Genomic DNA, 26972 nt, shown 5'->3' on the forward strand with positions numbered 1-26972 from the left:
CGCTCTCTGGCAACCATCGCTCAACCGTCCGGGCCAGCCATTATTCGTGAACCACGCGGTGTGAGATATAGGTGCTTGGCTCGGTGAGAGCAAAGGGATTTTGCAACCTGCAGCGAACTGAGTTTATAGTTCTCTCAAGTTTCGTTGTTGGTGGGGACCGCGTCGAGTGTCGTCGGGTGTGTTTTTGTTATTCGCGCAATCACGCCAAGCATTTGGCTACTGGTTGGAGGTTGGCTGTTTTTGGAGAGAGAGCTTGAGGTCCGTCATCGCTCGTCACGTTTCAGAAACAGAGAACGTATACACGATGCTGTGACATTTTGAAGACAAAGCTTTCTGTTAATATATAAACGGCGCGTTGCTGATTGCGTCACGTATAGTGTGCCATGCAGAGGGTGCCACCATGCTCTCTGACTTGAAAATTATGCCTCTATAAGCAGCTGATGCGTGTCGTCGAATGAAAAAGAAGAAAGATGCGGGATAGGGGTGAAGGGAAGGATAGCTAGACATGTAGCTCGCAGCAAAACGAGGTGAAAAAAAAAAAAAAAACAACAACAAAAAACACAGAATTAGAAAGGTTTATTTGTGGTCCATATGACGATGCGTGGGAATGAATAGTTCGTGACAGTGGAAAAAAAAAAAAAGTCAGAGTTATAGTGAGGTACAACTCACGAATGTGGTGGCCACTGGCCAGCGCCCTCTGGTCTTTCTGCGCACTGCAGAGTAATGATTATTGTGAGTTAAATTATGAAACAATTACCGCTTGATACGTGCCCTTGTATCCAGAAAACGAGCATTTTACAATTTGTCGCGTTGTCTTGCCCCACTCACGGATAGAATGGTCTTTATTTTTTTTATTTTTTTTTATTTTATTTTATTTTATTTATTTTTTTTTTTTTTTTGCCGTATAGCGTCTTGTTTACAGCATTTCAGCCTCGCCTTCTTGGTGTACACCTCACCAACAGAGCGTCCAACGAATAGAAAAAGGGAAGTCAAAGAGAGGCGAGATGTTCTCGCCGCATGCTGTAGCGAACACGTATAGGGCAGACGTCCCAGATCTTGCGCAGTAAAGCGACAGCTAGGTGAGGGTTGCGAGTTCATCTCAAAAGCAAAGAACCCCTTCACCGGCGGCAGTGCGCGCGTTTAACAATGCGCGGCGTCGAAAAATTGTCATTGCGAGGTTCTCGCCGTTTTACTCACGCCAACTCCGAAAAAGGCCGTCACATTCGAGCCATATACGTTTTTCCCCGCGTGCACAACAGCTCCACATGTTTACAGACTAAGCAAAGCAACTCGACAGACCTCTTCTCGTTCATCAACTCAAATTAGGCGTCTCTTGCGCGAGCTCTCCCTAGACGCTCGACGCTTCTTCCGCCACTGAGCGGCTTAGCGTCCTCGGTAGGCAACCGAAGAGCGCGGTTCCCTTGAAGCGACTCCCACTGATGGCGCCGATCAAATATGCATGAGTTGACGCACGACTGTTCGTCTCCGGCTGCGTCTAACATCCCTGGCTTATTATACTCGCTGCGCGGCTTCTGTTGCCCACTGCGATAAGGGAGCGTGTCTATATATGCAACATGCATGCATCCGTGCGATCGTGCCGCGCGAGACGTGAAACGCCCGACTTTAATCTAATATTGGCGCGCGTTTAAGTCGAGAAGTGCATTATACGTATACCGCCTCTACAGGGCGCCGAGTTAGAGTCACGGGGTGGCGCGTAGCATACTTTTTTTTTCCCCCCATAAATAGGTGGGCTCGTTGTGGGCCTTACTTGCACGCGGGAAGCGCTTGTAGTCACTTAAAAAAATAAAAATAAAAAATGTTTCTGCTTGTTTGGATTAGCGACTAACCGACTAACCATATCCAGAGCGAAATCATGTATATTTACGTTACGTAGCGTTCAGGACTAACAAAAGGTCTGTATAGATAACCCGGGGAAAGTAAGAGATTATATTGTTCTATACCACTGAAGCAAGTGGAAAACATGTCCCGACGCGTTGTTCCTAGGCAGGAAACGGATCGAGGCGGGCTGTCAAAACTCGGAGCCGGACTCTTTCCGCTTTCACTCCCACCTTCCTCCCTTCCCTTACGGCGCGGTTCAGTTGTCCACAGTACAAGTGTGACAGATACGTAATGCGCTTTTCCTTTCCCGTGAACCAATTAATATTATTATTTTTATTTAACACTATTCTCCTGCCTTCGCATGCATGTTCTCAAGCAAGTTGGCTGACACCATTACCCGCTATAGCAAGCGGCTCCCAGCAGTAAATCTCCAACTCAGACATGGGGCTATTCTAATGTACTGTCTTTATCGCAGTATAGAGCTATAGGGGTTCTGCTTCTAAGTCGTGTAGCGGCGCTATTTAGCATTAGTGGAGGTCCTCCCATTGGAGAGGGTAGGACAAAAGTCTTTTTACCATCAAGAGATTCGGAACACTGGAAATGCATTACAAGCCGCACGAAGTGGCTCAGAAGCAGACCCCCTGGGCGCTACACTTTTTACATAGACTGTACCCGCAATTTGCCAGAAGATCAAATCAGTCGATATTGTCGACCATAAACCCTGACTGCTCATTGGAAGGTCAAATTCTAAAGTTAAAGCTCAGCTACTTTGGTCACCTGATGAGAAGAGAGGAGTCGCTGGATAAAGATTTGATGTTGGGAAAGGTTGAGAGTCACCGGAGAAGGGGTAGGCAGCGAACGCGATGGTTAGATGGCATCCTCGGGGCGCTGCAGATGAAGTTATGTGATGTTAGGAAGATAGTGAGAGACTGGAAAGCGTGGCGTGACATGGTCCATAGGGTCATGAGGAGTCGGACACGACTGAACTGAACTGAACTGTACTCGCAATATAAAACAGCGGTGACTCAGTATATAAAAAAGAAACGGAACTATAATTAAAAAGACATCTTTCAGCAAACCAAGCGAGTTAGGTTGGGAAGTCTGCACACGCAGCTGGTGCCAGCCAGAAATGTTTCTTTCGCCAGTGAGCAATGGGATAGTATCTGCAATTATTGGTTTCGATGCATCATTGTAACAAAAGTGAACCACTCCTTTTTATATATTTCGGGCCGTACATTCACACTGCAAGGTTAACCTGCTGTCCCGGTTAGATTACACGTTAAGAAAATGAAAAATTTCCTTGAATAAGCCAGACTAAAGATAAAATTAATTGTCACCTATTAATTGTCACCAGTTAATGATTTAAATGAGCATGCATTTGACTATTTAGAGGCTGTGAAATGCACTCCGTGTCCAGGCATCAAGACTACGAAGCGGCATGCACATAATTGTGAAAAAAAGAAAAGAGAAAAAAACATTTGAACAAAAAAAAAAAAATTACCGCGTCTGCATGAGTTTCGAACGCGGATTCCATAACTTCTAAAGAACCCTGAGCTAACATGCATGCACGAAAGCTTCGAATGACTTCAATTTCTCGCATAACTTTTCAAATGGCGCCACTGATCATTCCTTCATTCTTTCAGAAAATGATCTTCTTTGAATACAAGAAATTAAGTAAAGCTATACTTGCTCCCTCGTGCTTTAACAAACATTTTTATTTCTTCGCCAAACTTTTCACTGGTGGGCGGCGCAAAACGCAGTGGTTCACGCGTTGCTCATATCGCTCGAGGACCACACACGGTGTCCCTAACAAACGACGTGACGCCGCAGTATTTGCGAGCGCTCTATCTCCATCGCCGGCGCCCTGTAGCTCCATATGAGGGTCTCAAGCAAGGTGCACCCAGAAATGGCCGCCGCCCTCCGTGGCCGCCGTGTCTGTATCTCGAGCGGCGACAGTCAGTGGTCGCGGGCCGGCATTTATTATAAGCGCGGCATCCGCGTGTTGTCCCCAAGTTCTCGCGGCTTATCTCGCGTGTGGCTTCTTGCTCTCTAAGCAGCCCCCCAGCGTATATGCGCCCGACAGCTCCTATGAGCGATACGCCTTCTTAAAAACTTATCGCTATATGTAGGAGCTTGGCGAGGATGTGGACGAAAGGGAGAGAGAGTATCGTCGTTGTTGTTCACCGCCGAATATGATATACCGCTGGTGGTCGCGGTATATCATATATATTAATAAGGCGGCAGAGCAGGACTTCTGTGGATGTGCGCGCTGTGGGTCCGGATTCGGAAGCCTCCTCGTTAAGGCACTCTGTGCTGTTTGGTGCGGCGATAGCGGCGGTCAGGCGCGACATCTCAAAAGCCAGCCGGCCGGTCGGACGCCCGGTGGTCCTCCGGTCCAGGCGTTAGCGAAGAACCGCCGCTGGCAGTGTATACCCCGCATTGGACGCGAATTAAATGCAAATCTCGTTCAGCTTATGTTACTTATGTGAGGGTCTGCTGTCCGGTCGACTGGACATTCACCTTTACTTTCTTCTCGCCTTTTTATTGTTACCCCCATTTCTCCAATATACAATGTTGTGCCTTTACGTATTATTTTATGCGAATTTCATTTTTATACCTTCGGTGAGGATATAATGTGGCCGTCCCACACGTGTGGCTTAGTCCCTCCCATCGCAGTTTATTATGATAAATAGTCACGGTTCTTTAGTCAGTGGTTATTATAATATAGCCAGCGGAACTTATGAGGGGCGCGAAATAGAGACGGGGTTACATTCATCAGTGAAAATAATTGTAAGTAGGACTTGATGATCAGTGATAATGCTCACTCGTACTTTGAAAGAAGTATACTGTGTAGTATAGTGGAGATGTGTCATACTTTCGGGTTGCGTAAATTCAGCGGGCCACTCCTGTTTCCAAACACCTCGCAGCTGCTTCGTGATAGCTGAGCTGTAAACCCTGTAAACCTATCGATGCTCTGACGTCAGACCCGAGCAATGAAATCGCAAATCACTAAGTATGTTATAAAGACAGAAATGCATGTGTTGTATATTAAGAAAAGAACACAAGAACCTTTGCTAGGAGACTGGAAAATCTTGCTTGAAAACAAAACAGGGTAGAACGATTTATAGAAAATAAGAAAGAAAAATAAAGAAACTGAAGGAGCACTCGTTTTGTGTCAAGGGGTAAATACATCACACCCCAGATTATCCCTGTGGAGTTGTTTAATAACTTTACAAAACCCGTGAACGACCCCACATATCCGTATATCCACTAAAGCGCAGTGCTTGCAACGCATACGGCTGTTACGCATGCAATATGTCATGCAGCCCCACGCTCCTTTGGTCACATGTTCCGTGACTTTCGGAAAAGTATTCCTATACTAGTTTCGACAAAGGCAAACAACCGAAACCTGCTTTACAGAAACTGATACTGCATGTCAGCGTAGTACGTGCTCACGGGGAGGTCCAATTTTTTATTTGGCCTTAGTTTATTACTCGCAGAATTAAATAAGCTTCGTCATTCCATTTGGCAGGAGGGAGATGAAGGACTTGCTACTTTTGAACTACACCTTTCGACCTCAGTTTGCAGCTCAGCTCTTCGACTGATTGTGAGATGGTCAGCATTATTGATAAAAAGTGTGCATAACAACGCGGTGGAATACAAAGCGTGCACGCAAAAAGGAAAAAAAAAAAAAGAAGAAAAAAAAAAACCCTCTGCAGCCATTGTTCGATCCGCGGTGCAGGCTACTTTCTTCCACCTCCGCCCAGTTCCACGTGCGCTCCATTTCCCCCTCACGCCGCGGTGCAAAGAGCGGAACCCAGAAAAGGATCGTGACCGTCACCGCCATCCGAGTTTCTCGAGGGATAAGACAAACTCTTCCGGCAACACAACCAGTGCGACCTGATGGAAAAGAGAAGAAAGAGGCGAGGGGGAGAAAAGAAACCAGCGAAAACGGAGCGCTGCGAGCGAAGATGATACGAGAACAAAGACAGCTTTCTGTAGAGCGTCCTTCACGGGCCACATCCGCGGTCACGTGGAAAAGTCGGTGTTGCTCGCCGCCAGATAGCACGCCAACCGCGCAGCAGCGTCGTGGTTGCAGACTTGCACCGAAGACCCAGCGTCAACTTCTTCTGCGTCCAATTATCCCCTTTGAGAATCGCCTTCCTATGCACTGAGGTGCGCTCAAATCGAGCGAGTGGAGAGGGCGAACGAGATAGTCGGCCCGGTCCTATGCAGCGACGAACCGCCAAAACCGGGATGCACGAGCGAGCGAACGTTCCGCGGCGCTTTACGGAGCGGCTGGCGGCGGTGGCACAGGAAGCGCTCGGGGAAAAGTCAAGGTTCGGCCCAACATTAAAAGTCGATTAGGGCCAGCGCAGGTCGGCGACACAGTCGGTACGGGCGCGCGCGCGTTGCCAATGAAGCCTGATGCGTGTCGCCAGAGCAGCAGGAAGGAGACGCAGCGGCGTCGATGCCGCGAACGACTCGCAGCGACGACTTCGCGCGAAGCTCACCCAAAGAAGCGAGCCGCGCTAGTCCCACGTTCACCGAGCGGTTTGTTGCTTGCGCGCATTCTTGCTGTGCGCAGAGTATGTTACAGACGCAAGCGCGCGCGTCCTAATGTCACAGCCCCTCCTTCGCCCCCACCCGCTTTTCTCCCTCCCCCAACCCTATACTCTTGCCTGGTCGCGGTGTGAGATGCCGGTCTTTGTTTTCTGCTTCGGGGTGGGCGACTCGAGATCATTTGCGCGCTGGAGACTTTTCATGCGCCGATGCGCCGATCGTAATTACAGGCTCTCCTCTGCCGCGCGCGCTCAGGAAAAAAAGGAGAAAAAAACATGGAGGGCGACGTTGCACTAGAAGCAGCGCGAGCATTGTGCCTGCGTGGGAGCGCGGGCGCCGCTGTTACGGTGGTTTTGGGACCCTAGGTGTGGTGCAAGATTACGTCTATCCACGTGTGCAACGTTGCACCTCGTGGGCTTCACAGTCAAAGTGGGGCGGGTAGAGGTTCGCGAACCTGGTGATCAGAAAGAGGCTGGCACTTGAAGAAGTGAGGCGGTGCTAATTAGGGCTGTACGTGTCCCTATTTAGACTGTTTCATCGGGCCCTAGTTATGCCACGGAGAAATACCCTTGTTTAGAGTGCTGTGGACGTCATTGCATCGTATGCGCATAGGTCGAACTATGAAGGCAATTATTTATACATAAAAAAGCCACACTAACTTGAAATTAGCTTAGCCATTGTAGCGGTACTGTTTATTAGAAATCTATTTTCACGCCTCTCTACTAACGAGTATACAAGCATAGCGAAAGTTCTAGGCACAAAGCAGTTTTAAATTGCGAAAAACATACATGTTTTGAGTTCTTTCACTGGTGCTTGCGGGCGGATACCGTGAAGTGCTGGCTTTAACGTTTCATATGCATGCATATCATTTATTCGGAAACGAATTGCGAAACTAAAAATAGTGACGGGCGTATACGAGCGCTGGTAGTGCGGCAACTATACACACACTTGCCGAAAATGAAATCACGATGCGGCCACACTCTCCATATTATGGGTCGTTTCTTCCTACTACTCGAAAGGTTATCTGTCGCAGGAAGGCAAATACGGAAGAATGGACCGGAACGACCGAACAGCGCCTGTCGGTATGGGTCCGCGCTTTCGTTTGCGAACGGCCAGCTAACATTGTTCCCGAATGGTTCGAAGCACGCAAGGTGTATCTGTCCACACGTGTGGAGATATATGAGAGAGCGTGTTTGTTTTGCTTACGTGTCATGGTATATATAGTGCATACGTGCTCGGAAGCAGGCACGCAAGCGAGCGTGCCTTCGCAACCGAGGACCACAGAGTGAACGCACGGGCCTGCAAAAAACTTGCCAACGCAAAACAGCAACATACAAGCACACAGAGCGAGCATGTGGCTAAGCTAGACATGCCGCAAGAGGCGGCCGCCGCCGCTAGAGGGCGCGCGCTGCCGCAGCGGCGCCCATGCATGGCAATGGCACGCTCGAGTCGATGCTAGGGACGGGCCGATTACACGTCAGCCCCGCGCCGCGGCAGTCATAGCTACAGGCGATGCGGTCTGTTCTTCCCCGTATGGCGTGGAGGAAGCTTGGAACTAAGAACGCGGGCCTCCCAGACGTGGCGGTCGAGGAAAGGGAGAGGAAGCATACGCTCCAAGATAAGAGGGGCCCGCCGGGGGAACCTGAACAAAAATGTAATTATCAAGAGAGAAGACGCGACGCCGACGGAGGGGCGGAAGAGGGAGAAGCAGCAAACGAAGAGAAGCGTTCGAGCAGAAAGAACTCGGGCTGCTGCTACTCCCGCTGCTGCCGTAGTGCGAGCTGGGAGAGATAGCAAGCAAAAGAAAACAGAAAACAAAGCAAGCGGCAACAGCAAAACTGGAGCTGCTTCGAAAGCGAAACGAAACAAAGAAATAGCGTGATGCCTATGAAAAAACCAAGAAAAAAAAAAGAACGAAAAGATTGTGCCGCGCCAACCGGCTCCGGCTGCCGCCGAGCCTGCCGCCAATGATGAAACTGGACGAACACAATTATGGTAACTCCATGAATCATTTATCATCGGTGGAGGATCTTGAGTCTTGGCTGCTGGCGTATGCGCGTTCGTTCGCTCGCTTGTCCTTTTCTCCCTCTGGGCGGCGGCGGTGGCTCGTTTCCTTCGTTTCTGCCGGGGCCAACTTGCTGCATCCTCCCCCCGCCACTCGGTCCGCGCGCTCTTGCTCTGCGCTGTTGGGTTCGTCGCCTGTCCCCTCCCGTTTCCTGGGCTCCTTTGCTTTGTTTCTCTCTACAGCCTATATCATTTTCTTTATTCAGTAGCTGTGGCTGTGCTTTCTAACCTTTAGAGTGGTAGGAGGTCAGGTAGTAGACTTGTATATACCCTATAGCTATCTCCAACCAGCGCCTTGTACACCGCCTCAATAGAACCATGGAGCTCACTATAGGCATCTCCAAGCACCTACAGCACCACCGCCTGGTGGTACAAATGAGCTACCATGTTGATCCTCTGGATGGCTTTTCAGCCGAAACATTGTTTAGGGTAAAGTTCCGCCTCATTTTCGTATACAGCGTGTGAGCACGACAATCCTGCGTTCCTGTCATGATTTTCTCTTCGGTGAATATGAGTTTTTTTTTTTTTTTTTTTATTTAGTTGCTCGAGTTGCTTCTTTTGTTCTGGGCCTCCATCGTTCAACGGAGAAGCAGCACATTTGTTCGCGAGGGCTCGTCTATCGAAAAAGACGAACATGGGTCGAGTTTCCTCAACTGCTTGCTCAAGGACATCGTTTTGGATAGACACTGGTAGCGGAACTCAGCGGTATAGAGATAGTAAAGGGGAATGAGAAACGAACGAAAATAAAAGAGAAAACTTCAGCGTGTCCCGGTAAAAAAAAAACCTGCGCTGCTGCTGAGACTTTTGCTTCAGCATCGGATATGCGCTGGTGTAATCTCTGGCCGACGAGCGCTTCTGGTTCAGTCGCCAGTGCTGTGCGTAGCTCGAAGTAGCAGCAAAGTTTAAGCACAGACGAGCCAAGGAGCGAAAACATAAAGAAGCCACTACGGACAGCGCAAACTTCGCATAGCGCGTAGAATCGACTGCAAATAAAGAATATAAGGTACCAGGGGCCGCCATTTTTCACTAGACGAAGTCGTTTCGGAGGGAAGTCTGATTTGAATATGGCGTGCCTTTGTTGCCTCGGCGCTGCTGCTGTTTGCGTCCGCGCCAGCGGAGAAGACTTGCACGCCAACAGTACTTCGGGTTCGCCCGGCGACTATACTACCCTGTGGCAAGGCGTGTACAGTGGGACGAACAACGGACCCGCAAGCGCTCGAGTGAAGAGGAAGCGCTAGGGAAACGAACGAAAAAGGAACGACACCGCTACCCGAAAATAAGAGAAAAAGATCATAAAAAGAAAATTGGAGGCCAAAATATTGCCCTGGTGCTGAAAGCAATCGATCGCGCTAGGGCGCTCGCGTGGAACGAACCTCTCTCTGCAGCGTCTCCTCTGTTCCCGTAGGCTTTCACTTTACGCGCACGCTATAGTTCCCTCACTTGCTTGTTTTGCGTTTTTGGCGTTCCACGCCGCGAGAAGCAGTACAAAAACAAGAAAGTTATTAAATGAGAAGAAAAGGAGAGGCACTATGCGAGCGGGTGTGGAGAGGGGCCGAGTGGGAGAATGAAACGCGTAAACAGAAGCGGGCTTCCGTGTGTACGCCCGAGCCCTGCAGCGGAGCTCCGCGCTCGCGTGGGCGTGATGCTGCTCCTTCTTCGGCGCCTGTATCTTTGCTTTTCTTTTGCTTCATTTTCCTCTGCTGGCCCTGTGCCTGCACCTTGAAACGGCGGTAGCCGCTAACTCGCTCGAGCCGAACTCACAATGCGCCCGCGCCATTTGTCTCTCTGACCGTTCTGTTTAGCGCTTCGCGAGTGCTCTCTGACTATGCAACATTGCTTTGACCTTTGGTAAACGCGGTACAAGGAAACGCGGATGACGTGCTGAACGCGCCTAATTTGACGCGGAATAATACCGTTGACGCGCGGCACTCTTCAGCGATTTCCGGCATAATTGGATTTGCATAATTGGGCGACGAAAAAGATTTTGCCCCTTTCGCCGGGGCGTATTTTGGCTTCGGATCTATGGTTATGACATATTCTTTGAGAGAAAGAGTAATTTGGAGGCGAAGGGGTCGAATCTGTTGTAATCAGTGCTGCTCGCAACAGCGCGGTTATACAAGCGTGGAGCGCACTAGTGCGATACGGAGACGGGATAATTACGAACATGCAGAAAGTGAAACAGTACCTGCAAAGACTTGCCTGTGGTTTGCGCAAACGCGCGCAGGGAACGAATCTTTCGTAGACCTATCTGAAGTGTCCAGTTCGTGGATGGCGCACAGTCGAAGTGGTCCTTCGATGTGAACCTTTCGGAGGAATGCGCTTCTTCTAAACGCGCTGTGCCCCCCCCCCCCCCCCCCCCCCCCCCCCCCCCCCCCCCCAAGAAGAACCAGTCACGAGCCCGTACACAGTGCATCTGTCAGCCTCTTAACCCCGGACACGGAGCAGCCCGAACATGTCCACAGAAGAGAAGCAGCAGTGACAAAAGAAAAAAGAAAGAAAAAAGAAAACACAGCGCATCCTAAGGCGAGAAGTGAAGCGAATTTATTTCTTTTACTTTTCGCCCATTCCCGCCTGTCGGAGCTGGCACTCAACCCACTCTCGCGGTAGCCTCGGTGTTGGGGGACGCTGAAGGAACGGTCGTTTTATTTTGCCACGTTTAGCCACAAACAGCACCCCTCTTCTGGGGGGTGCGAGCACGAGACAAGCGGTGCCGGCGGGGCAAGCCTTCGTGCTGGGCACGAACGCTACCGCGGGATGCCACAGGAGGAATCCCATTGTCAAACCATGGAGGAAAAAAAAAAGGCTTTCTTTCTGAGCCGTTTCCTCTGCTGACCCATGTTTTTTACCATCTCGTGGACGATCGCATCGTGAACTGTAAAAAAAAAAAAAAAAAAGATTTTTTTTTTTTTTTCTTCCGCCACCTAACATTTGTCAAAGGGTTTCCGAGGGGTTTTCAGCCTGGGGGGACAACAGGGGCACAGCTGGAGAATAAAAAAAGAACATGACAAAAGAGGCTCGCTGTCTGCTGTAGTAAACATGGTGGAAAAAAGGAGCAGTGTAGGAGTGGTCTTGTAAAGAAGAAAGGTAGGGGGCACTGGGGCTGACTGAAATGGCAGAAATGACAAAAGTGAACATGAAAAATGGATGCATATCTCCGAATTTTCTGACTTGTCTCTCTTTTTTTTTATTCCGAACAAACGCTATGGAGACATTGATCTTAAGGAGACTGTGATGCGTGGATTGATGGCACACATAGCATTTAAGGCGGTGGGGGGATACGTACACGCAGCATCACGTAGCTTTATCCTTTCAGCGCGGCTCCGAATTCCCTCGGTCCTGCTATTTTATATTTACCGCTAGCTTCATGTTTGTTTACGTGGTTTAATCTCGGGTGACTGCATTCTCCCTGCAAGCCAGAGATTTTGAGCCGCACACAGTTGTCATTCATCAGTTATGTGAAGACTGGAAGAAAAACAGCGACTACGGAGAAAGAAAAATGAAAAATAAAAGATGGCCTTGCTGACAAGCAACGAGCCGAAATAGGTTTCACTACGTTCCTCCGCTTTTTATACCTTGGCGCGGCATGTTTTACCCTCTCACCAGGCCACCTTGCCGCCTTCATTGCCATCTTGTCTGCTGCCTTCGAAAACAGTCCGGAAAGGTGTCATAACTCATAAGCCGCTCGTATTCCTTGCGCTTAGACGTCCCATCGCAGGGCCCATCCCAATAGACGCTGATGCCGAACTGAATGCAAAGTTGCAAACAGCCGGCGCCGAGGCGACGCGCACTCGCGAGCGAACGAAGGCGAAAGGATGAAGAATCGCACCAAGGTGGCTCGGGCCTGGGCGCCGATTCGTCACGTTCCAGCTGGGCCGCCGAGGCCCTCGCACCCACCTACGGCGGCGGCGGCACCCATAGCTGCAGCGGCGTCACACAGCAACGAGCAACAAATGTCTCTGCGATACGCCCGCGTTCTTTTCTGCGATGAGACTGCGTTTTTTTTTTTTTGCTGACCCCTGAAGTCCACCTCTGTCCAGCTAGCGCCCCCCCCCCCCCCCTTCTCTCCCCCAATATGCCAAACTCGTGGAGGAGTAAAGAAGGGAAGAAGGAGCGATGCCGAAAGAGGAAAGGAGGGGCGGGGGGGGGGGGGGGGGTGAATCGCATGCAGCGCGTCGCGTTGTGCGACTGGTTGGAGCCCGCCGCGGCTTCGTTCCGCACGACGCGGGCTGCTCGCCTGGCAACATGATGGATGACCCTCCGAGCCGCTTCCCAATGGGAGCAGAAAAAGAGCGCTGCGGCAGCCTCCACCTTTCTGATTGGGTTTTCCGCGTGCCCTGCCGAGCCCTGCAGCCTGGGACTGCGGCAGAAGCCTCTGCTAGAGGCAGGCCGTGACTGCGACGCGTACGCGAAACGCATCTGCATTCAGACCCGTGGTCAGCGCCAGAAGCAGCACTCTGCAGCTCTCGGAGGCTCAGTTTGGAGCGCCCCTGGTCGTGCACGTTTTGTTCGTTGCCTGGGCGTACCCCCGCCCCAGTACGAGCTCGATGATCGCTATGTTCGTTTCCGAGGTCGGGGGAATCATCAAGAAACGAGAAAATGGTGGGAGAGTGAGTGATGTCATTTGCAGAGCTTCGCCGCATATACTGTTGCTAACGGCTTTGCGTATATTACTTTTCTTGTATTTTTGTGCGTATCAACTGCTTTACTTTGGCTGGCTGATTCCTTTCTGACCGTAGTCCGCTTAAACTTTCGCAACACTGCAGCGTGCGCGTTCGTTTAACCACGTCGTGACCGAACGTAAAGAGGCAAAAGGAAAATCACGGTGGCGAAAAGAAGAATCGCAGCCCAATGTCCTACTGGCACATCCACGTATTTTCTTGCTGCTTACTTGTAATAGTAAAAGTGGTCGCTGCGTAATCATAACTGAAATGGTGTCGAAGCAGAGAGGGTGACTTTATGTATGGCCTAGACAGAGGGCTTGAAGAAAGAAGGGGGGGGGGGGGGGGGGGGGGCAGAATGTAAGGAAAGATCATTTGGAGTTTTTCAAATGAGCGCCGAATTCTGGCATCAAGATCAGTATTGCGCTCTAACTCCACGAAAATACGGCTTTTGCAGCCAGTGCCAGCCCGCAACCTGCATAAAAGCTCAACATGAGCCTGTACTGTGGCCTGAAGATAAAATTTATGACTCGCTTGCCGTGAAGGCTTTTGGCAGTAAACGTCGCTGAAAATGAGACTTTAAATGTGGCTATTCATTGAGTAACCATTGCCTGAAATCACTAGTTCACGTTCCTTTCGCCAGGTGCCGCAAGTTTCTTCGGCCCTGCAAGTCTCGCGGCTGGCTGAACGGTGACACCACGTATAGATCCGAGAGTCTTTAGGAGTCAGCAACACCTTGGAAGGTAGCAGGTCCTGAAATGTTATGAACAGGCAAATAGAGATGAATAAACAGTTCTGCGAGCTACGGAATGCAGAAAACGGTCATAACTGTTTCTGAAAGTCTTACTGGGAGGTTTAATTGCATTACCACACTTCCTGAACCGGTTCTAGTCGGTGTATACGCCTTCGGAGGGTAAACTGAGTCCATCGAGATTGACGTGCAACTTGTAAACAAGTTATCTAGTGTTCAACACCGGAATTAACCACAGCCAGATTGCGTCATGCAGAATTCGCCAATAACAGCCAGATGGCGCAGCTCTGCGAGGTAGACGGTGGACATGGTGCTCTTGACAAGTAGGATATAGAAATTAATTTCAGTCAACGTTTCGTTGTGTTATATGGCGATGCTGTTTAAGAAAGTTATCCTTGCTCCGTGACGGAATCCCGCCTGATTCGAGCGAATTTAGATGTATGAAGCTGAGTTTCTCGCAGCCTACGGAGCACTTTGCAGCTTGAAATCCTTCATACGTGAGGGCAAAAATGCTATGTGTAATAAGAATTAAATTATGTAAGCTTCCGCGCTTGAAAACTTGCCGGGAATAGAGGTTTGTTAAACGACAATAAGAATTAAATTATGTAAGCTTCCGCGCTTGAAAACTTGCCGGGAATAGAGGTTTGTTAAACGACCTTAAGCGTCGTGTAGAAAAAGACAGGCATGAGTAATTTGATATATATTTTTCAATATCTTTCATAACAACTGCAAGAGGCAAAACTGAACAAATGGAAGCGCAATTTGAGCTAAGGCGGTTAGCAGAAAAACCAGCTGCGCTCCGGCCAAACGGACAAAAGGTCCCTTTGGGCACTCTCGCACATCGGTTTTTCTCTCAGAAACAGAAAAGAACCGGTTATAAATCAACTGCGTCAGCTCATTATTGTCAGCGGGTGCCCGATTCTCGGTAGAAAGCCCCAGGACCTTTTTTTTATTACTTGTGAGTTTGTTGTCTTCACCCTCACATCCTTCTCGGGGCAACGACGACAGTCGCCCACACCGCTGAGTCGTTGCCTTCTAGTCGCTCGTTATGCCAACGGGGCGACTTGCCGTCGCACGAAGGAAGATAAAATAGAAGAAAGGAGGGACCGCCCGGCACCGAATACCAGCAGAGACAAAAGAAGGCAGCGGCATGCTCATTAGGGGCATTTACGATATCCTACACGGCGCGTACGTCGAACTGCCCACCCCACCTGCGTACGCCCAGAAGCCGCGCCGCTGCAGCGGAACGACTGATTTATGTGACTTCTGCGGCGGCCGCCGCCGCCCGCACCGCGCCATTATGTACGGCGCCAAGGGCCCTCGGATGGTGTGTATGTGCGTGCGTGCGGGGGCTGTGTACCGCGCGTGCTCGCCGAAAGGCTTCGGACAAGTCGACCGCATACCACCGTGGTATTCATTACCACCGTCCCTTGCTTCTTATTTTCGCCTTATGGATGCCTGTAGTGTATACTCTGCGGGATGTGGAAGGACGGATGTGTTTAACTCGTGACTGTGTAGTTTGGAAAAAAATGGCTTGGGATGAGGTGGGGAGGGGAGGGAGAAAACACGTGGCTTGTGATCTGTTTAATTCGGAGCATTTGCTATAACGCAAGCATAACTGAATGAATAAGCAGGTAATCGTGCATCAACTTGGAACTCGAGGGAGTACTTAGGGAGTACATGTGCACATGTACTCCCTGCACATGTGTAGCACATGTGTAGCATTATCGATTACTTTTAGGTGCATTTGCGTGACCTAGCTATGTGCGTAAACACACCTTATTATCTTCAGTGCGTTATTTCACGCACCTTAGGTGCATACGTACTATATGTACTCTGTGTCTTACCGCGTGTCTAGGCGAGCCCCTTAATGGAAGATATCAGTTATAGCGTCCAAAATAGCTTGTAAATTCGGCCATCATTAGTCGTCCGTGATGACTGGGAAGCGTACGATGGCCACCTTTGGTTCCAAGGATCAAAGCTCGATATAAGCGCGCGCCATTCGCGCTGTACTCCACCAGGAAAACAGTGTGGCCAAACAACTCGAGGAAAAAAATGTGGGATCAGATATCGGTCACCGGCAACCTTATCTTTCGCCTGCCCGGTCACGGCTTGCGCTCCGTCGTCGGTCGGTTCGCCGCTTCAGTCTTTCCCGTGTTTCTTTCGATGCCCACTCTCAATCACGGATTAGAAGGTAGAGGAATGGACTAGAAGGGGACTAGGGGGCGTGAGGTGCGTGGAAGAAATAACCGCGCCTCGATAACCTATTGAATAAGAGCGCGGCAGCAACAATCCGTGTATGCGTGGCTGTATTCACGACCGGCCCGCCCGCACTGTCTGATTTCGGTCGTGCCCCCCCCCCCCCCCCCCCTCCCTCCCCTCTTTCTCTCCTCCTCCAACCGAACAGCCTTAGACGAAGAAATCGGTGGTGGGCGCGCACCTGAGTCAATTCGAGAGCAGCATATGCACGCGGCGTCCATCCGTGAACGCAGCACGCCTCGCTCGGCGAAATTAGTCGTGTCTCCCGCATCAGACGTGGACAGCGGGCGCGCGGCACTGTGCGCGCATATTCATGAACCCTTCCGCCGTCGAAAGAGGGAGAGTGCGTACGCGATGGCAATCGAGAGACTCCGCGACCGGCGCCTAACCACGCTCGGCCACGTCCGTCCCAACGGAGGGGAGACCTCTGTGAGACCCCCGAACCGCCGTCCAGAGAACGGCATCAATGCACGCATATGCGCACGCACAGAAACACACACGCGCGTGCGAACGCATGTCCCGACTGCGTGTAACCTCAGCCGAGAAATTAGAGAGAAGGGGACCAGCGGCCGGCCAGAGGTAGACGCCGCGCGATCCCTGCCCGACGTCGCTAATGGGCCGTAATTGCCCACGAAACACAGTCGGGCCGTAGTAGTCCGGCCCGTTGTTCTGCTGAAGTGCGCGAAGAAAGAGGGCCGCTGCGCGCGACCGCTCGCTCTTCGCTGCCGAAGGACGCTGCCGGGATGGGCGGCAGCGCGGCTCACGCGTCGGGGACACCGCTCTGCCGACGGGGCTCCCAGACTAATGATAGTCTCCCGAAACAGAAACAGCCGCCACAATTATACCAGCGCTGCGACGTGATGGAAAAGCGCGCGCGAAAGCAACAACAGAAGCAGCAACAGCAGCGGCGACCACGTCGAGACAGACACCTGCCATGGGACGAAGAAGAACAAAGACGCGAACCCCTGTCAAGCAAGCGGTTTGGTTGCACGCAATGCGTAGAGTCGCAGGTATACAGTTGCTGCTTCTGCGCAGGCTTTAGGCTGTGGTAGCCCGGGAAAGAAGACATTCTCGAGACAGGAAGGATGGCTGGCTCGCTAGGCTTTGCTGCTCAGCTACCGCAGGAGCGAGCCAAATGAAAGACACGAGCCGTCCCCCCAAGGGGGAGGTGGCAGGGAGGGAGGATTGCTGCGGGCAGGCGCGGCGGAATCATGCTTCGATTGGTCTGCTGCTGCGGTTCCACCAGTGTTCTCTTCGCCAGGTCTTCTTTCTTGGCCAACGCGGGTTTCTTTCCTTGCTGCGGAACATGGCGTGCGTGCACGCCGTGGGTGCGCGGGAAAAAAAAAAAAAGAAAAAGAAGCCCCGTGACGATCGGGTGCATGGCCGCCTGATGGTTCCCGCTGGCGCCAGGCTGCTTGTGCTTCTCGAGGGAACGTCGTGTAGATGGCTCTCTGTGGAGTCATCCCCGGTCCGGTTGCGCAGTCTCCGAACGCACGGCTTCGATGATGAACCTGCGTGCGTGAAGGTGGTAGTAATGTGAGAACCGTACGCTTTCTTTCTCCCTCTGGCCATTAAACATGTGTTCATTCAGTGGTTTCTGAATCGCATTGTGCAGTCGGCATTATGCAAGCAGGCAGAAGATAGCTAACTGAAATATTGATAAAGTTGTCCGTCCGTTCATTGATAACACTCTCTTTATCTCGCAGAGCTCTGGTAGAAGAAATTATTTAGACAGAGCCACCCGGTCGTTAGAGCGGCACACATCATTTGCCGATTGTAAAGCAAGGCAAACGAACGGGTTTGTGTGCGACCTCCGCAAATTTTGTTTATGGGCACATATGTGTATATATGCATATGCCATGCATACATATGGGAAACAAACTGACATTACTGTACATACTCTCTGCTCGAGCGAGTGCCGAGGTGCATGCCACTTCGCATTCCTCAAACCTCCTTCCCTAATTAGTACTTGTGACAACTTATAGGGCAACACAGGTTAATCCACTGTGGCGCTGGTGAAACTGCTATCGGTACATGTACATTTTCTTTGCGTTCATGAATAATATGCGTTTTTGAGAGCGAAATCTTCTCTATAATAATCGATCTATCGCTCGCTGTAGCGGCAGTGCTGGCGCAGTAAAGCTAACAGTGAAATAAGCCCTTTGCTGTTAACACTCCATACGCTTAGCCGTGCCGCTCAGTTTCTGGCGCCCACACAACGGAACTACGCCCTGCTCCGGTTTCTGAGGAGAGCTTTGCAATGCGCGGGCAGACGTGCACATAGTCCTGCGTACACGATTGCTCATGTATATTAAAAGGGAGTTTCGGGTAGATACAAAGGGCACCTGAGCGGAAAGACGCAGCAAAGACTCAAGGCACAAGAATGAACGCTTTCTCGGAGACCGGACGAGTCTCCGAGGACACGGGGCCAAACTAGTTTCATATGCAAGCCGTGTGCGTGGACACCTAGAGCTAATCCGAACTTCCGTCACGCGAATCAGCCTTCGCTGAGGCAACACAACAGCGCAACCGGCCCATGCATGGCTGCGACCGGTCCGACACGTATACATGCGGCCATTCATTCCGGTAGCTTTTCTACTGTATATATATAGCGCAAGACAGCAGACCTCCGTGTGGTCCGGCCTGGTTCACCAACGCGCCAATGGAAAAGAAGAAGAGCCCGCGGGGTGCGCTGCAATCGATTCCTCATTCACGCCTGTCTCGCCCATTTGCGAGCTCTGGCGCAGGGAAAGCTTGTGCGTGTTTTTATATGCTTGCAGAAATAAGCGTTCGATCGCCACTTTCTGCGTGTGTATACGGTAGATGGTGGGGAGACGGCGCTCCGTGTGTCCCCTCGTCCGTGGGATGCAACTCATGTTTATGGCATCGCAGACACACGCGACGTGATCGTATGGCGCGAGCGTATAGCTTGCAGCAGTGGCCCCAACTTCGACCATGCTTTTCTCACAGGTGCCGCTCGGCTGGTCTTCCCTTTTTATTCATTCGACAGCGACGCCTCGTCGGCCCAGCGCTTAACCTCGGACGCGTCTTCGCTTCGTCCTTAAACGCTCGTACGTGTCCTGGAGCGTTAAGTCGCCAGCCAGACTTCGGAATGCAGCTGCGAGTAAAGACGGCATAGGCGGCTTTGCGCTCAAAAAGTTCGGGTGCGCGAGACGCGCCTTGCTTCTTTGTGTATACCTATACTTTGTGGTTATCAACTGGGCTGAAATGATATAGCTTGAGATGCATAATTATTACCAGGCTCTTCATTTGTCACACTTAAGGACTCGTGCATGTTGAGCCAAGCAAAGAAAGGCGCTTCTGCAGTCCCGCAAGATTATGCCCAACGCTTCAGTAAGGTGGCTAGTTAACTCTGACAATAAAAGCATAGGCCTAGATTGCATGCGCGCCGACCACTTCCAGGAGCTCACTGGAGGGGCCACGGAAAGAATAAACAACAACAACAACAACAAAGATAAATAAAAACGCTTGCGACGTCTCCGTTCCATTTTTATGCATTTTGCTTAATCTTAGAAGATGGCGCTTCTAAGCTGCGTTATATATATATATAATTCAATTATCAGTCAAACGTTGAAGCTGCACCCAGACACTATACTTTGGTCTACCAGTACTAGTCGCGTAGCCGGATTTATTTTTCGGGGGGCGTTATACGCTGATAGATCGATTGATAAAACTTTATTTCCCATAGTATAGCATCCTAATTGCGAAAAATGTAGCCGGAAGCGGGGAAGGGGGAAGGGGGGGGGGGGGTTCCGTAGCACAATATTCCCGCAGCTTACGGAAAATTTTCCGGGGGAGTTCTAACACCGAAACACCCTCTGCATACTCCCCTGACTATATACTATATATTCAGTATATTGCCTAAGGGTATCCTTCACTCGTATCCATGCATGCGAACCTATACAGATGTGATCTGCGCAGAGCCATCATAGTTTACTAAATAGTTATCATAGGTATAAATACATATATACATTCCACCAGGTTATGAAAAGGGCACACCAAAAGGTGTTGAGCAACAGCCCGCGCGGCAGGAATTGTTCAGCATGATGTGCTGCGCTCTGGAAGTTGATGAAGTGGCGGCTGTCTAAAAAAAAAAAAAATAAGTTCAGCTTCCGACGGCATATGTTTTTGGTTAGCATAAATAAGAAATGTTCGATATTCCCTATAGTGGAGACAGAGGGGAACATTTAACCAAGATAAAAAAAAAAAATAGCGACGAGGAAAACAGCATGATCTGACGCTTCTAAAGTGGGAGTTACTCTTGTTCGTGGTGTTCCGTTCGTTTGTCGGAACGCTGTTGGAATTGCTTTCGAGGAGAAGCTGGCGTTTGAAACCGTTTCTGAAGCATCCTCTGCTTGACCATGTATTGCGTGAGCCGCATTCGAGTGCAGGCGGTCGTTTGGCCGCGGTGACACACGCGCAGCACCATCAAAGGAGTTTCGAAGTGAACACGTGTAATACATTTTTTAAGTCGCGAATGGGCGTGCCTTATGAATATATACAGCGGCGGTGGTGGTTCGTGCAGCGAGCCAGCACGCAAAGACTGTCGGGATTTACTTTTAAAGCTTATTCCTATCTTCTTTATGCTTTTTTTTTTTTTTTTTTCTGCTGAGCCTCTCCGAGCGATGCATATTCGTGAGCCGAGTATGCGGCAACATCCATTCTGGCCCGCAACACATTTGTTCTCACCGCATAGACCTCTTCGCGGGGCGACCTCCCTTAGCGCCTCCGAGACAACAAGAACGCGTTGCAGTAACTCCATACATCCTGCATATATATGGGGGAAACCTTTTCTTCACGTGGCGTGGCAATTTTAATTTTAAATCACCCTCGCCTCTGGGGCGCGAAGCGCCAGCAACAAATGTGGCAAGGCGCGCAGGGTCATATTTCTTTCCTTATACATGGGAGAGACAATATACTAGTACATAGTGACCCCGATTGTAGGACGCTGTGGATCCGCTTGTTTGTATGAATATATATATATATATATATATATATATATATATATATATATATATATATATATATATATATATATATATATATATATATATATATATACGCGGCAACGGAATAACGCATTCGCTTGCTCAGCGTTGCTCACTGCGGATAAGACACATGCGGTGCCTTCTTTGCCCGTCGTCATGCCGTGCATAAAAACCTCCGCGCGCTGTTCAGACTTATGCGGGAGTCGCGCACGGCACCGCCTTCTTTATTAATATGCTGTCGTCGACTGACCCGCTACTGAAACACCGCTACGTTATTTTTGTATTAACAATGGCTTATAGGTTTCGGCACCCCACTCCCTTCCGTTTCTGCATCACATGGCCTGTTGTTTTTATTTCCTTTCACTAAGAATTTATGGGAAATTATTTAGCAGACGCTTTCTGACTGCATGTTTATTACCACTGGTGCTTAGTTATTTGCGTTTAAAGGCTGACATACACGAAGGAGATCCCCCCGGCAGTTGGTATACGCAACTTTGGAACTTCGTGTTGTGTTGTATGTGCTAAAAAATGTACCGATAAATTTCACGCGGCTTGTGAACGCGCGCCACGTGTACCGACGCACAAAGCTCCGTGCTCCACGGGGGCCGATTTATGGGCCTCCTTTACGGCGGGTGGTTCGGGCGGTGTTGGTCCATCGTGAATCAGGAGGGGCAGGCGAGGAGCTCGCATGGGCGAAAAGAGATATAGGAAAGAGGGATAAACGGACTATTCTAACCGGTAGTCACGTTCCACACGGTGTAACATGATTCTTAATGGTGGCTCCGGCCCACGAAATATATTGTCATTCGTGCGTGCGTATGGTGATTGTAAACGCCGTTGCCCACTTTGCATCTAAATTCCACTATCACGCGATCGCTATGTATACCTCGTTCCTGAAAATTGTTCGGTGAATTCCGCCGTGAAGACGTTTTGCTAGTCTGTTGCGCGCGCGCGCGCGCGTGTGTGTGTGTGTGTGTGGGGGGGGGGGGGGGGGGGTAATATTAACGCGATGTATGAACAGGGGAAGCAGTTTAAGGGTGCCTATAAGGGCCAGTATACAAAAAGAACCAAAAAGAGAACGGCTAGAGTCGTGTATAGTTGTGTACCTCTGGACACGTGTAAGAGCATTTCTTTTTGAAAAAGCGGAAGGTATTTGTAGAAGCCTGAATATATAATGTAAAAGGGGTATTAGATGAAATAACGTTGGGAAAAAATAAGCTGCTTTTTTTATGTAGGTAGTGCGGTTTTGAACTGCTTTATTATTATTATTTTTTTCTGCGTTGAAACGTTGATGTTCACAACCTTGCCGAATATTATTTATCTTCGGAAGCCTGCTTCCTTTCTGATGTTTGGAGACTTATTTTTTAGAGCTCACCGTTCGATATTTTGTAGATGGCCACGTCATACCAGTCGGAAATTCTAATATTCTAATCTTGCCAGTGATGTGCTGGCGGTTAGGAAGTAATAGACCTCTCCCTGTTTGCAATCAATCTGACGTCAGGAAGGCACGTGAGGAGGGGGCTCGCCGGAGGAAAACGGGCTTGGTTAGCTTGGAGGGCAACAGCATCCATTCCATGTGCGTCGGGAGCTGCCCGTTGTTGTGCGGTTTTTGCCTCAAATTGTGCGTGAGCCATGTTTGGTCTTACAGAAGAATGCAGCACCGCTTAGTACATGTATCCATTAACAATTCTCCCCGCCATTATCGGAGGAGACGGAATCCTACGCACCACGCCACCAACAGCTGACTGCTCGCCAGGCCAAGCCACGTGGCGGCCGCAGCCTTAGCACCTCCTCCGAGATGTTACGAATGACCTAGGTCAGGAGAGGTCTGTTACATCTGTTATTGTAATCACGTATTTATTTTTATTTTTCCTGCGACGAAATTTGCAAGCCCGCCCCAATGTTCTTATTGGCTATCAATTTTATCTCTCTACGAAGATAAATATCAGTACCGGCATGAAAATTCAAGGCGAAAAACTTTTTAATATATGATTATATGAGCGTCAGATTTACCCTCGAACATTGATCATAAGCTATGCAACTTAAGGCAGATTATAATAATAAAAGGCGTTCATGGTCACGTGACAGTACCTCTTTCGCATTTGGTGAGGGCAGCCAAAAGTTACACTCTTTTACATCATGCGGGAGTGCTTACCTGTATCATGTTGTTTGGTATCAGTATGATTTAATGTGGCCCCAAACTCGGACTGCACCTGCTGGCCTCGTCGCCCTTTTCGGATCTGCAAACCTGAACACCGTTACGAATAATGCTCTTTCAGTATTTTCTGCACCATGCATGTGCATAGCATGAATGTAGCAGATATATAGAGCCCTGAATATAGTCAGCCAATGAGGCATGTGTAGGTGCCGATCAGTACCTGGGTTGATGCTGACTGCTGACTGCGCATTGACAGAGCCAGGGTAGCGTGGTCAAGAATTGTTTAAATTTCGGGTGGATGTTACGAGCGCTTGTGTCGTCGTCATCATCATCATTTTGTTTGAGCGCATGATGATGTAAAATGATTAGGCTCCAGTCATTCACGAGATGCCCTGTGATTGTGAGAACCTTTGCGAACCTGTACCGGGCGGCTACTTTTGCCCGTTTGTGTAATAAAAGCTATTGATGGTGATTTACTGCGCACACACTTCGGCTGTATTCGCAATAAAAAACCAAGGCTACTCTAGGCGGTATGGTGCTGAAAAACTGACATGGATTGCTTTTTCTCCCTTAGCTGAATGGTCATCACTGCTCCTGATGAAGACGTTATAATGGTCTCGTTGCAGAAGAACGTTCCAAGGCATAGCGAGGTAAGAATATTACGGTATTACTTTATTCACGTGATCACAAGCTGTTTCATGTTGTCACTTCAAGAACGAACTCCTAATGAGAACTGCAATTCTAAAGATGCATGCCGGAAAGAATAACTGACTCCTGGTGTCCGCATGTAGCGGTTGCGCACTTGGCATATTGTCCCCTAACATAATCATTTCGTTTGTAGGAGAGCCTTATTCATTTCATTGCAAACCGTTTTTTCGTATTACCTTCTTTTGGACTGCATATTTCAGTTTCATGACTCTGCTTCACCGGTATCCATCAATGAACTTATTTGCGCTTGCCTGCAACTATAGCAAAATGCATATCACAGATATCGAGGCTTGCACAGCGTTGCAGAGGAACGATTGACTGACACTGAATGATGAAAAACTGAGTGCCCATTTGGACCGTGACTTTCGGCTTTTCGCGACCCATTCACGCACATCCTATTCATGCAAGCCGACAGATGGCGCTAGACATAGCAAATTATACATGGTACAAATTAGCAGAGTATAGGGAGCATTAAACATGTACTGATAAGTCCTCTTTGACATCCGGATGAGCAGTAACCTTATACTTGAAGAGTGAAGGAAAACCTATACACGTTAGAAGTAAACGCCAGCATGCAAGGACTTGCAATGGTAATAGAAAAGCGAAATAGGAAAAGCCTGCCCTACTGGAAATCAGTCATGATGTTCATTTTACTCAGTCATGTTGTCATGTTGCTCGTTTAAGAACAAAGTAATATAATGTAAAAAAAACAAAAAACATTGGGACAAAAGTTGTAACAGCCCAGTGATGAATTGTATCACAGTTCGTGCAAAACTACGCTCACATAAGGTAAGGTCTATAGTGCCCAAATTTAGTACGCTTTTACCAATGTATAGTTATCTACGTGAGACTGCAACCTTTATATTTACCTTGCGAGTTATTGTTGAGAGTATTTGTTTAATATGTCAATTGTCTTTTTTTTTTTTTTCTGGATTTTTGTTTTAAGTGTACCAGAATGTTAGAAGTAGTACTTAAATCTTATAATTTCAAAAAGGAGATGACTGCTGCCAGGTAAGCGCAAATCAGGATTCCTTGAGACCAAACATTTATTGCCAGGTACGGAATGCGCACAAGTTTAGGCACAAAAGGTATTACAAGCACCCCATCTATGTGGCCACCACCGACCTCTATTAGGATGCTTTTGGAAGAAAGAGGTAGTAACTGCCACAACACATTTTCAGATCATTTTTAACTTTATCTGCTTCAGATATGAGTGAGCTGCTATGCGCGGCTGAAATTTTTGAAGTTGCATGATCCCTGATGGGATTGACAGTATCGAATAAATAAATAAATAAATAAATAAATAAATAAATAAATAAATAAATAAATAAATAAATAAATAAATAAATAAATAAATAAATAAATAAATAAATAAATAAATAAATAAATAAATAAATCAACTGTATTTCTGGAATATAGTTAATATATTGCAATTACTGACAACTGCCATTAAATATACCCATACCTCTGTTTCAACAGCAATATAAATTCCAATAATATATTTAATACACTGCAAATATTTCAACTTGGCAAATATGAAAGCCGGCATCTTTCAGAGCCCACTGAACAGAATATATATTTTTAAACAGCCCATCATGTAACAGCGAGGTTCCCTGAATTGCATAGAACTATAATATGGCAAATGTATATATGATTCTCCACAGCGAATTACAATAAAAAATAGCATAGCTGTATTTTGCAAATACTAAAGAACGTTCATGCAAAATTTTATAGCGATACAATATTGACAGGTGAAATAATGTCCTGCACAATCAGTAACGTTGCTTGAAAATAAAAACAAAAACAAAAACAGTTAAAATTTCAACAGAAATTTGTTGAGAGATAATGAGACTCTTTTACAAACACACCTGTGAAAATTCTGCTTAAGGAGCTGCAAAGTATGACGTTTCCTTAAATTCTCCTGCAGCATCCTAGCATTGCCTCCAAAAACTATCCTCGGAGCAAGCTTAACGATGGGACTTGGTCTCAGCAGTTTCTTTAGCAGACATCCTTATGGCTCGCAGACTGTCACATGCATTACTCAATAAAAAGGGAGAGCGAAAGTGATTTAATGAAAGGGAAATAGATAAAGCACTGGACTGACTAATTTTAGTCACAGCAGTAGCTACTACACTATCTCAAGCCACATATTAGTCAGCGATTTTGACATGTTAAAAGATTACCTCACCAAAGTGAGAACAGACGGGGCATACTGAGTTGAATTTATTTTGTTTAATACCACAAGCGAGAGCTGGAGTAATTAAAGAGACGAGCGGGAAAAGAAAAAAAAAAGTCAAAGGGATGTTCCACAAGTATAATTGCAACACATAATCAAACATTTATCATGAAGATGACAATGCGAAATGCTATAGAGGCAAGTATACAGTCCCAGCCACAAACTGTGGTGTAAGTGAATGATTATCTCAGTTGAGCAGCGTGGTATTTCAAATTTAACTGGCCAAAGCAGGTTGAATAAAAGAAAAAGTGGGAAGAGTAGATATTGTTTTGACTTAAGGTAAGCTTATGCGAAAGCGTTTGACTGCGTAGATCACAGCAAATTGTGGCAAGCTCTCCAAGAGATGGGAGTTCCAATTCACCTCATCTGTCTCCTCAGGAACCTGTATGAAGGACAAGAGGCCACAGTCAGAACTGGGCATGGTCTTACTGATTGGTTTCCGATTGAGAAAGGAGTGAGGCAAGGCTGCATACTGTCGCCCTGCCTATTTAACCTATATGCAGAGTGCATCATGAGGAAGGCCGGTCTGGACGAGTCTTCAGCTGGAGTGAAGATTGCTGGAAAACGTATCAACAACCTTAGATATGCGGATGATACCACTTTAATGGCAGAAAGTGAATTGGAACTCAAGAGACTTCTGATGCGCGTACAAGAAGAGAGTGAGAAGTTTGGGCTTAAACTGAACATTAAAAAGACAAAGATCATGGCGTCTTTCCCTATCAGGTCC

At 48.5% G+C, this 26972-nt stretch overlaps 1 long non-coding RNA gene across 1 annotated transcript in view; it reads left to right on the top strand.

Moving 5' to 3' along the window:
• LOC146186466 (uncharacterized) overlaps window positions 1-26972 on the top strand; it is a 483156-nt gene that overhangs the window by 400226 nt on the left and 55958 nt on the right. The window contains exon 4 of the long non-coding RNA XR_014707857.1: window positions 23876-23951. This is a non-coding gene — a long non-coding RNA (uncharacterized LOC146186466). The remainder of the gene's footprint in view (window positions 1-23875; window positions 23952-26972) is intronic.

The sequence above is a fragment of the Amblyomma maculatum genome, chromosome 6 (assembly GCF_055883805.1).
Source record: "Amblyomma maculatum isolate TAMU_Amacu chromosome 6, ASM5588380v1, whole genome shotgun sequence".
Classification (NCBI taxonomy): domain Eukaryota; kingdom Metazoa; phylum Arthropoda; class Arachnida; order Ixodida; family Ixodidae; genus Amblyomma; species Amblyomma maculatum.